We start from the raw sequence: 13,383 nt of genomic DNA, 5'->3' as shown, positions 1-13,383 counted from the left end.
ATATTAATAACATGAATCAGTGAATGTGAAACTAAAGGACTTCACTGTGATTATTAAAACGGAAGTAATAAAAGATACGCACCACTAAATGTTTAATCCACTGTGGCTATATTACGCAAAATGTTTCACTTTTCATAACTCCTCAGGGAGACTAGATTTCCGCGACAAAGCGCCTTTGGTCTCTCAGTATATAATGGAAATATATGATGTTCAAAATTACAGTAATTTATAACAAATTAAATTAATCTTAGTATTGTATCTTTACATATTAGGGTAATTAATTATCTTTACATATTAGGTACCCAATTCGACTTAGGGTCCTTCAAGAAAAGAGCGTACAAATTCTTAAAAGGCCGGCAACGCACTCGCGAGCCCTCTGGCATTGAGAGTGTCCATGGGCGGCGGTATCACTTAACATCAGGTGAGCCTCCTGCCCGTTTGCCCCCTATTTTATAAAAAAAAAAAAAAAAACATAATTTAATTATAGCTTTCAGTTGCCCACGTTAATTCGATAATGTAGATATAATTAAAAAAAGTAGTTTTCGTGATCTATCTTGAATTGTCTTTAACAAAACAATCTAAGGAAAACTTTCAAATTGAAATATTATCTCCGTTTATGCAACATTTTTCACTGACGCGCATGATCGTATCATTTTATATAACCGATGATATTGTATGTATTGTTGTATGATAGTATTTTATTGGTGATCCTTTCACCAATTAAATATTAATATTAATATTTTTAATAGTTTTTAAAATCATTCATAAAGTCAGCCTGACACGGTCGTTTTTAAAGTTACCGGTTATATACCGTTTTCTTCACGTTTTCCTTAACCATACGAGCGAGTGTTACATGCGAACAGATTGACTACAGCCTAGATGAGCTTCGAAGGCAGTAGCCTTTTAAAATAGCAGCTTATTAGCAACAGTGCTCATTGAACTATCTGTATATATAAAAAGAGAAAATGTAACTAACCATTCCCTGAACATTTGCGAACCTTAAACTTATAATTGAAAGGCTTTTCTTAAGCGAATTTTAAAAGCCGAAATATAATTTCTTAGTCGTAGTTTCTTGAGTAAGTTTGTAGTTTATTTCCACGGAAACTAACCAAGACCCTCTAAGTTTATTTTTGTGAACGCAAAGCGATGAAATAAGTCCAAATGTGAGTTTAGCTTCAGTTTTAATTTACTTTCGGAATCTTCAGACGAAGTTTAAGATCTTCGTGCATCGGTTATAAATTATTTATAACGTAAGATCAACTAAAAGTGGGATTATAAAGCGTTCTAGTTTTATTATTTATTAGTTAGGTCTGGGTATACAAAATTAAAAAAAATCTTTCATTTTAATACGGCTTAACTGTCGTTAATATATGTACATTATGACATTTTTGTATGCAATTTAGACATATGTATCTCTAAATAGCGTTGATTTCACATTTATGCAATCACGTAATACAAAAACTCTAAAGGTTAATTCGTGAATACTATATATTTCATTTATTAAGCCCTGTATGGGTTGAATGGAAATAGTTTTCTTAGAATTCGCGTGAATAATTAAAAGTATTTCGATATTAGGTGAAACAATTACATTCTTAGAACTTTTTCATAACATTCAACCCCTCCCTCACGTTAATATTAGAAAGTTTATGGTAGCGGTAGATGGTACCTTGTAACACAGAGAACGAATAATATTAGAAATTATTGCTAACATCGATTGATTTTACCTTTTGTTTTGGAAAATGTTGCGCGTAATTTATTTTTAATATGTTCGTTAACAAGGATGACTTATCCGATACTATAAGGCTAACGAGTGTATTATGGGAGTTAGGAAATAATGGCTAATCTGAGTTATTTATTAATTAATATATAATATACCTAATATATATATATATATATATATATATATAATAACCTTTTTTAACTTCATAAAACTTACATCTCTTCATTAATGACTTTAGGTAATGTTATATTTTTATAGGCATCAATTAAATTACAAAGTTGTATACAAAGCTCACTTTATACCACCTACATAACAGAAAATTTCCTTCAACAAAATGGCTGCTCGCCAGAAATAATTGAAACTATATCCTCAAATGAATTTAAGCTGTTAAATTTTACAGCACATATCTTTAATTATCTATGAAAGTACGTCTATGATTTTAATAAGAGAAAATTTGTTTGACAACGATGCTTTATTAATAGTTAACCTTTAAACATAATTGGTACCTTTAACCTTTATGCCACGTGTATTGTTATAGTAATTAAAGTATAACGATAATGTTACACATAGTTATTTCACTGTTTATAAACATTTTAAATTATAGTATCCCGAACCTCGTTATAACAGATATTACATTGTTCGAAACTATACCGTTATTTAGGGACAACTTTCACAAAAGTTTGACATACTGTTTTCGTAATTTGTAATATAATATATTAGGCATTTCAAAACATTAAAGTGGTGCGAATTTAATTATTACGACTTCATTATTTTTTAAATTATACCATTGGTATACTGAATAACAAATAACACGAGTATCTTGTATTGTATTGAGTTGGTATGCAGTCTATATTCCACTATAAGATTTTTTTATTTTGTTTTTGTATACCAAGTCTAAAATAGCAGCAAATTGTTAGTTACCACAACTAAAACTTTATATGGATCTAACTGGAATATTAAATATTTTTGAATGGACGACCTGACACTACACGTGGAGACAAAGAGTGAATAAACAGTTGCACAATTGACACAATTATTTACAATTTTATTAGTAACTAATAATTACTGTTGCACAAATAAGAATCATAACTGTAGTAAGGAGCATATCCAAGTTGGCAGCCAGATGTTGTTCAAGGAAACGGTCAGCGGGTGTGAAGGTAGCGGAAATTAAGTTTATAAAATATTTTTGCAAATCGATGTATGCAGCCTTTCCGCACGGACTTAACTTACTACAAACCTAACATACTAAAAAAACACTCCGAGTTTCATTTCGTGAGTACGATCGCGATTCAGATCGAGCCCTCATATGCTTATATACGCTCGCAAATATTTATGTCAATTGTGCAATCCTTAATTTATTTATTGACGTCTTCTGACATTAAAATATCATTGACTGACATTTTGTTTAGAAAATGTCCAGAAATTGCGGTTTAGTTTATACTAAAATTTCTAAAATTAAATATTCTCCAAATGAGGTGGCTCGTGTAAGATTATTGATTTTAATATTATATTACGTATATGTGTATTAGTATTTTAATACAGCATAAAACCAAGCAGCCTGTTGAATGGCGTACACAGTTCATTTTCCTTAACAAGTATAAATTGCTACGTAAAAGGAAAACCGTGCTAGTTATATTCCATACTTTACGTCACACTTTTACTTTCTTAATACTCTAAGATGTATATATTTCTATTTATATCCCTTTTTGTGGATCGTAAAATAAATAGCTTCATTACTATAAATTACGTTTAAATTAAAAGATAACAAACATATAATCAGCCAAGTAACAGGCAAAGTAAAACACCACAGAAAGTTATACAAATATTAATTCGATTAATAAAATTTGTTTAAAGTAATATTAACTTTACGTAGACTTTACAAACTTGATTTATACAGTTTCGAATAACAAGATGATAGTGGGATGTACTAACAACTTGGTTGATTTTAAGATAAGATAATTTCCTTGAGCTTTACTGGAAAGTATAATTAATTTACTGTTGGAGGCTTAATTAAGGCTGTGAAAGCTTTCAATTGTATTCCGTGACTATAACGAGTTTTATGCTAATAAACCTTTCAATTACCGTAATATCATTCTATGGAATCATCGTGACGCTATTACCAGGAATTTTTATATGTATTTATTACATCAGCAGCGAGCAGCACAAATAAGCAATAGCGTCATACTGGTATGGTGAAAAGACTTATAAGTCACTTAAGCAGATAATTCACAACTGTAAGTGGGGTGCAATCTGGATTTTAATTATGTATTCTTACTAAAGGATATTGATTTTGAATTAATTATTAGCGTTACTTTTAAGTATTAATTAAACAACAAAATTATGGTAAAGTACGAAGGATAGACACATTTGTCTATTAGATATTAAAGTTTAACTTTGTCCAGTTTGTGTTTTCACCTAAATTTTATAAACTTATTTTTATATTTCAGATTATGTATACAATAACAATAAAAAAAACGTATTGAATTTACACAAGAATGTGTGACAATTCAATGAAATTAACATCGGATTACATCGTCTTATAATCTCAAAAAGGTAATTTAATAAGCTCGAATAAATGTCGTCGGAAAAGGGAAAAATTTTACCCGAAAAGTCTCCCTTCGTTACAAATTTCTCGAACCAAATTTGGCTTAAAATAGAACTCTTTAAATGCAATTGTGAATTCCACGAAACATTTACATTTCTAAGGTTCTTTCTCTCTGGTTAGCGTAAACGTTATTTAATTTGCCTTTGCACCACTCAATTTAACGTATACCTGTAATGTTATCAAAGATAAGTAAAATCTTATAAAATTTTGGTCTACGGAGTCCAAATTTTCTGTGCGTTACATTAATAGGAATTAGACTCGTCTGCGTGTAAAAATATAATCAGTAAACAATAGACTCATTCGTCATTTCTAGAACAGTAAATTTTGAGGTCTATAATATGCCGTTTGCGTCGATGCACAGCGTCGTATCGTACACTGATTAGTACTGTCTTGGTATTTAAATATACTTAAAAGCTATTAAATAAAACTTGACGCAAGAAAAACGATGAAACGTTTTCTCGCTATGTTGGGAAGCATCTCGATCAGTTACTTGCTTGTATTAAGTGGTATTATTTCAGGCAACTCAGTTGAAACCAGTAGACAAACTCAGAACTGCAAACTACAAACAATCTAACTGCTAACAGTATTGGCAGTTCACAGGGTTGTCAAACTTTAGGGAAACCATAAATATAACAGAAAATTTATGGATATCAACTTGCGTGAAATTGACCACCTACGCTAGAGAATAATTACTTTGTAATTATGCAGTTTCAGTTCTGATATTATTTTATATCAATTTGTAGTTCACTTGCACTGCAACCACTAAAGTCGCTGAATATTGCGAACAATGTGAGCTAAGAGAATTTAACAATACTTGAGGGTGAGGTTAAATTTAAGGAGAATTAACATACCTATACAAGAATTATAATTTTTTTATGAGTCTATCGTTTATTAGATATTATTTTCTTTGGTTGATTCATGTCTAAGCGTCGTCGCCTGGAAGGTATCATCTGGACCGAACTCTCTGTCTCAGTATACGATACGGATAAGGACGATGTATCTTTCACCTGAGCTGTCTGTTTTATCAACCACGATAAGTTTTTCCAAGTTCTCATAGTCTGTGCTCATTTCGTAGCTGAAATTTGGTATGATTCGATGTCGGCATGGTAGTCAGAGCTCTTATTATTTAATGTGATTTAAACTACTACTTTAAAAATACTTTGATGGAAAGATAAATATTGAATGGATATTTTTGAGAAAAGTCGCACATCCTCTGCATGCAATTTTAATTATCATTATTTTGTCATAAATAACTTAAGTCGTTTACAGTTACAGAAATATCACTGTGTATTTGATATAAAGAAACAGTTTGAATTTGTTCATTTAACTAACAAGAAACAACCCTGCTCCTGCAAAGATTCTTATCGGCAAACAATTTTATTAAACACGAGAGATCGAAAGAGATATTCCACAACACAATACTGTGGTTTTCTTTACTCAAGTATTCGTTATTTGAAAGTATGTTCCAAGAACATAATATTACCCAAATGATCGTTATAAGCTTCGTAGTACAGGACAATATAATGAATTAAAGAATTTAACGCTATAATTTATATCTTATTTAGCCTTTTTCTAAAATAATCATTGACTTATGTTCAACTATAAAGATAGTATGTTATGTCATATAATGTTGAAAGATAAGGGTTGACATTTAAAACTTCTAAGTTTTTATGGAATGTGTGTGCGATAAATCTAGATTTAAAAGTTAATCGTAAATCAAACGAAAGTTTAACAAGCTTCCAGCTAGTGATTATGTAACGAATATGGACGGCATTTGTTTTATTTACTAACTACGGGCAATTGTGTTTCAGTATGTAAATTGGGTTTGCACGCCGAAGATTTAATGAATTTGCCTTTGTTTTCATGCACTAGTATTTGCATTTATGTATGGAATTTTTTCTACACATGAAATTTACAATAACTGATATAAGAGTAATAATAAATAAATAATATTTTTTGTTTTCTTTTTCTTTCTGTTGGGCCAAAAAAGTGCAAGCCGCTTCTCTTGATATGCCACATTTAACGATATCAAACGCAGGTTCCTAGCCCGTCCCTCGGGACTCCCTGTTAATTATATATTTTTTAAGATTTTTAGTTTTACATTCAAACTATGTTATTTTATTTTATTTTTAAATTTTATTAATGTAGTATTTAAATAAATTTAATATAAACACAACATTTGTATCAAAGTGTGATCATGACTACGTAACTCAACAAAATATTTGCACTGAATTCAGTAAAGTTCAAATGTATGAATGAAACGCTAACGAAGCTTTTTTAATTCTTGTCACGTCAGGAATTCGTTAAAATAAATTATACAGTACGCAGAGCTTTGCAATTGAAAAAGCGTTAAAAGAAATTTACAGTTACTGGAAAACAATGTTTTATGGGAAATTATAATTCCCAGTTTACTTGGAATTCTACATATGAATGTTAATTTTACGCCACAATTTTTGTATCATTTTTATGCTTTATTCAGAATATATAATAATCATTTAATTGTAACTAACAGGCGTGTTTCTCCCAACAGCCTAGAGCAACGTCAAATAAACGCGATCTTTTACAACAGAATGTTCTCATTTGTCACAAAGGGGAAAAATTTCGTACATTTGAACTTATAAAAGACAAAAGTCACAAAGCCTACTCATGTCAAAGGCTTTTCTAAAATATGTACAGCATTTCTATCAACCTAAAAGGATGTTACAGTTTTGTTTTGTTTTGGATTGGACTAGTAGTTTTGTAGTAGATGAACCTAAAATTATTGACATATATATAGATAACATTTTATATTTATATATAAATACTATTAAGATATAAGTCCGTTGATATATGATATTACTGCATCATTTTGTTACTGTTATTTGTCACTTAAATAATATTTTTTTTGGATATCGAAGCTAAGAACCGGTTATAAATAGTATTGAGAAAGCCTTGATGCGAGATTATGCATGTGGTAGATTTCAAATTCTTTGACATATGGCAGTTTTGTTAGATCATTGACTTTAATAGATTTTATTTATGTTGAAATTTGCACACAAATCTAACTGCAAACTCCAGAAAGCAAAGCAAAGACTAATAAAAGAAGACCAAAAGCTAACTCGTTTTTTGACCAATAAAGTTATTCTACTATAATTAAGTTATATTGTAGAAAATTTTATACATAAAAAATTACAGAGTTGCTTCTAAAATAAATCTAATTTCATCAATGAATGATGTGTTTGACTATAATTTATAACAGTTAAACATTGAAGTAAACGATACAGGATTTGTGGCAAAATAGTATGAACTCTTAGTGAGTTTCGCGTCAGTTCCACAAACTTAACTCACTAATTACTCTAATTAGGTACCTTTAACTATAACATCTTTACACTTTCAAAAGCTTTTAGTGACTGAATAACAAGTTATTTTCAGGAACTTTGTTAATAGTTACCGCAATTATTGTTATTTACAGATACAGTTTGTACCAAATATGAGTTAAGCTGACGTTGGCAGTATCAAAAATGTATTATATCTGCAACTCTTTGCCCTATGTTCGTTATACAATTGAGTTTTAGCATAATTAAGCCACAAACAAGCGATAATGTAATTAATAAATATGCAAATACCTAATAATTATCCAGAAGTGCACGCTTTGCAGTATTGTTATAACTGAATAAATAAATCAGTGGAGCTACAAACTTTTTAGGTCTCATATTCCTGTATCTGTTTCACTATCATTTGTCAATCTAATAGGCAAGTAGATGATCAGTGATGATGATGCCTGACTGACGCCGGTTTCCTCACGACGTTTTCCTTCACCGAGCGAATGTAAAATGCGCACATAGAAATAAAGTCCATTGGTGCACAGCCGGGAAACGAACTTACAACCTTAGGAAAGAGAGTGACACGCTGAAGCCACTAGGGCAACACTGCTCTTGTTATAATTTCTGACAGTAAAATCTGTTAGAATTATAAATAAAACATTCCAAAAAATTGTTTTAAGAATTGTGCTAATTTAGCAATTTAGCTACTGGAAGTAAGAAGCTTTACAGTCTTCAATTCTACTCGTAGATTACACAAAATTATATATTTTGGAGTAATTGAACAAATGACTGTGTTTCTCTATGCGATCGAATTAGAAATGAAAATACAGCAAATGTCACCGATATATTTCGAAGGGTCTTAAATGGTAATAGGCACATTGTCCGCTAGTTGGAAATGACCTGGTTAGGGTGGAGGGTAGGCATTGGATGCAGAGCTTTTTACAGAAAATTAGAGGGAGAGAATTGAATAAATGCAAACATTTATAAGTAATAAAATTTCTGGGTACATTTAATGTGCGACACATTAGAAGCCCTCACAAAATTTCCTAATCTCATCTTGTCTGTATCATTGGGTCGGAAAATGAATGTTTTATTATGTTATTTTTATCATTTCCTTTTTATATAAATAACTGTACAGTTATAACATTGCTTTGAACTCTTACGTTTTTCACCATTTGTCGTTTCGTAATTTTAATAAATACATATATTTGATAAATAAAATCAGATAACACGCAATTATTATTAACTACAAATTTGGTTTAACATACCATGCAAACATCAGTATATCATGAAAATGTATTGTGATGAATTATTACTCTATATTAGCGGTTACAATTAGCGCATTATAATTTTATTGCTTTGGTAATTAAAACAACAAGTGCTTGTTATTAAATACGTAAAATAAATAAATGAATAATTAGCTGATTACGAATATTATTCCAATAACGGCAATTTAAATCCCCATCCTGGTTTCTTTTTACGTCAAAATCAAATAACAAAACATTGGACAGTATAAACACGCATTCCTTTATAAACTTTTTCTAGTAAAGGTAATTTTTAGTCTACTTGTTATGGACTTGTGAACACCTCAAAGTTCCAAGTTGGCTTACAGCCTCGTATCACGTGTATTCCCAAGATCGGTCCCGATCGATCCATCCTTGAGCTACTCACAACTTGAATACAAAGTTTCAATTACTTCGGGATCTTTTCTGGTTGTAAATATATGTAACTAGTGGGACTAAAGGGTGGAATGTACTTACATTTTCTGAACAGCTTCGCTTCTTATAGCATTAAATATGTGTGATTCCTAAAGTCTAATCAACTATTCCTTAGAAGAATGGTTATACTAAATTTTCACAGGAGAATAAAAAAATTATAAGAGAGAGAGAGAGATGAAGAGATGTTATCTATGAAATCTAATCTGACTTTTAATACAGTATGTTATTAATGTTGTAGTTATTAATAAATCCAGATTGCCAGTTAAATTTATAGCACAATTAAGAATACAAAGTGATCTAAATATTCATGATTTTTGTGTAAAAGGAGTTTTTCTAGTATTGTCTTTTAATTGATCGATAAAATGTAATCTAAAGAATTTATAATGAATTTTGCTTATCATGCCAGTTTATAAGTATTTTAAATGCATAATCAACATAGACTATATTTATTATGAAAAAAGTCGTGCACAACGAATCATTTAGTTCTTAATCAATTACCAAAAGTTTGAAGAAAAAACGGAAAGCAATTTTTTTTAAATTTCAATTTCGTTGCTTTTACGTTAATATTTTTGAATTGATTGAAATGTAAGTTGAATCTATTATTTAACTGTTGCTTCGGGAGATTTCAAAACAAACTCGTCAAAGGATCAAGAATATATCCATAAATGTTTCCTCTTTATAATCTATTATAAAGTAGAATGATTTTATGTTTGTAATACTGAAAACTATAGGAGCGATTTCACAATTTCACCATTAGAACTTGTACCCATAGTAATACAGGGTATATTTATTCCTAGTATATTTAAAATAAAATACCGGAACAAGCCGCTACAGTAATTTTTTCAGATAACAAATGTTTCGCGGTAAAAGTTTTACGTAGATTAGATAGTCATATCAATCTTGTAGGGGAATTTATTTCAATGGAAAGTGATTGTGGTAAAGTAGTGATTTTATTAATATTAATAAAACTGTAATCGAAGAAAATTCTAGTTTAAAATTGTCAAACAAAATGTTTCTAGATGCAGCGATTAATATGATATTCTATATTCATTAGTAAATCACACTGCTCTAGGTTAGAATAAGAATTAAATGACGAACCAAAGACCCTATTGACTTTTGCCTTCATCAAATATTATATACGTTTTCAATGTTCAGAAAATGAGGCTGCCTTTGGCGCAACCTTCCTGCTTCCGGAGTCCCATTATGTGTTTATTACCTCGCCGTGCTTCGCGAATATAAATTTACTTATTTTTTCACGTAAAATATACTCCCAACTCTTGCTAAAAAGAGAATATTTACGCATTTGACTTGAATAAGCTGAACGTGGTATATTGATTTCAATATTATTTAAATTTTAAGCCTATATAGATTTTAAATGCCATTGGATCATATTCAGCATCTGTTTAATTTATTATAGATTATTTTAATAAGAGGATTGTTGCCACACCTTGACGCATTTTCTGTTTTTGGAACAAGAAATACCAATTTCATTTAAATATGTTTATTATGGGATATATGATACAGGTATCACTTCGCGTCATTATTATTTTTCCTCCTGCTCAAGGTGTAGAATACATAAAAAATATTAAAGCATTGATGGTTGAATATATGAATAACCAATTGTTTATTTTTCGTATCTACAGCGCGATATTTTTTTTATATTTCTCTGGTGTATTTTAGTTATTGACTTCGCAGGTTAGTCGCCCGAACATCCAATATAAGAGTTTAAATCCTGAACTGATTCAGATATTGGAATCGAAATCGGAATTTTAGAGTCTTTATATTATTTTATGTAAGTTGTGGAGTGGAGGTTGATACATTAATATTTTTTTATTAATATAAATTAATCAGAAGAAAAACACTCGAGAGGATATTATAAATTGCACGAGTTATTTGTAATGATTTTCACGAGTATTAAGAAATTTTAAATTTATTGTCCCGGATTATATTAATTAAATAACGTCAATGATTGTTTCGTAATCGCAATATATATTGTCACCTTGTTTAATCAAAGTTGTTCACCTCAACATTGAACCTTTGGAATACTTGCTTGGGAAGTACGTCTATTTAGTTTTTAAAGATCGCTATAGTAAGAGGTAAATGAATAAATAACTGTTTAAAATATTCGTGTAATTGTAGACATCATTCGGTTGTTTTAAATTGGATAAAAATACACTCTCTCGCGCATTTAACATAAATATATTTCGCTTCCCAAGATTTAACACAGTTTACGAATTTTTGTATAAATAATTGGAGTTATGTTTAATAGTATATTGAACTACGTATTGGTATAATTATTGTTAAAATATGTTAATATGTGTCCTCATCTCAGAAGCGGGGTTACACAAATAATTTAGTTTTTATTCCGTCTTGACATTAACTTGTCTACAAAAAACATTCTTTTTAACATTTCCTAGTATGTAGTTTAAACATAAACCTTCTCGTTTTGGTAAATATGCCTATAATATAAAATTGAGGTTTATATGAATATGCTAATAAAATGTCTAATACGATAATAACTATTCACATAGTCCTACGGTCATTTAGTACTGTATTTTCTTATTAAGAAGTTAACATTATGGCGTAATTCCTAATGAAGGTAAAATTAATATTACGAAAGATAAACTGACCAACAAATAATTAGCGCGAAATTTCTTTCTGTTATAGAAACGTTCGAATCTTTAAACTTTATAATTACAAAAACTAAAAATTGCACAAAAAATAAAATTGCATTAACAACCACTTGAAGCGAAACGAAAACTTTCAGAAAGGACAAGCAACTGAAATCCCAAGCTGTGAAAAGCGTTCACGACACATGTAACTTACACGTTTCTTGTTGAGAGCACTATAACCATGCGTTTTGTTATGCCGGCGCAGGGTGATACGCGGCGTCTGGTGTTTAACGTGCTTAGGGCGCGACGGTTGGGCAGGCACTGAGGCTCGAGCGCTGGGCGGGCGGCGGCGCATCGCGCACCCGCCCACGGCTGCCGTCATGCCACTTACGCCACAATCACTACCAAATAATATCGCCGAATACATTCACGCGTATTGCAATTACAGTTGTTTTTTTTTTCTTTGCCTCATTTGCTAAATAGGAAAGTGTTGTTCAATCCTGCGATGTCATTTCTTAGGAATTAAGAATAATACATCAATCACAAATTACATTTCCGTTTGCGTAGGCGTGCTTTTACGAAATTTATATAATACGAGTATAATACGTACCCTGAACTTCGTTTCACCATAATATGACTTTTTTACATAGCCTACTTCCTTAGTAGCTACAGACCAATATATCGAACATTTTGCTTTTCCGATATTATACACCTATAGAATTGAAACGTAATTACTAAATGAATTTTCTTTTGAAAATTAATTTTTCTCTCCACAGACCTTCCTCAGAGTTCAAGTGGTCCAGCCGTCTTCAAGATTTGCGATTTATTTTTAAGTATTAGTGTAAAATACAACCAAATCATATTATTATTAGAACTTCTATTAACCTCATACTTGTTGATAATGCAGCTTTTAATAATGTAAAATACGTGTTTATGTTTGTATTTGAATACACATAATGTGAAATATTTACGTGGAAATTGTTAAATAAAACCTTCAAGTATTATTATTTATATTAGAATTAGCGATAAATTAAGCGGGATTCATAATACAATGCCCTTTCGTAGCAAGAGAGACGCGTAGCTTATGGCTACGAGTATGTTATAACGCTACGATATTAATGTACCTGAACAGGTCTGTAATAACGCAGGCCCTTGTGTGCCTTATGAGAAAATGCTAGAGTACAATTTCTTTATTAAATATTTGCGCAATTAACGCAGGCTATAGGAAACTATACGTTAAAGGTTCGGCTGTTACTAGCCTAAAAGATATACCGTCATGGAATCAGATACCTAGAGAGTAATGCTTAAATTAGTAATGCCACTTGTTTTTTTTATGGTAAACAATTTTAATAAATAAGAGTAGTATCGTAAAATAACTTAAGCCGCGCTTGATTTTTTGTTAGGCTTAGTCATATTATCTTTTAAT

The 13,383-nt window shown here is 30.5% G+C and overlaps 1 protein-coding gene across 1 annotated transcript in view; it reads right to left on the bottom strand.

The window, feature by feature from the left end:
* LOC123713172 overlaps positions 1 to 12,254 on the bottom strand; it is a 74,866-nt gene extending 62,612 nt beyond the window's left edge. Inside the window, exon 1 of the mRNA XM_045666718.1 lies at positions 12,172 to 12,254. The gene's annotated coding sequence lies outside the window, so the exon portion shown is untranslated. The remainder of the gene's footprint in view (positions 1 to 12,171) is intronic.
* Positions 12,255 to 13,383: the final 1,129 nt, after the last annotated feature.

This window comes from Pieris brassicae, chromosome 8, assembly GCF_905147105.1.
Source record: "Pieris brassicae chromosome 8, ilPieBrab1.1, whole genome shotgun sequence".
Lineage (NCBI taxonomy): Eukaryota > Metazoa > Arthropoda > Insecta > Lepidoptera > Pieridae > Pieris > Pieris brassicae.
The sequence above is the reverse complement of the archived record's forward strand: the minus strand, read 5'-3'. Positions and strand labels throughout refer to the sequence as shown.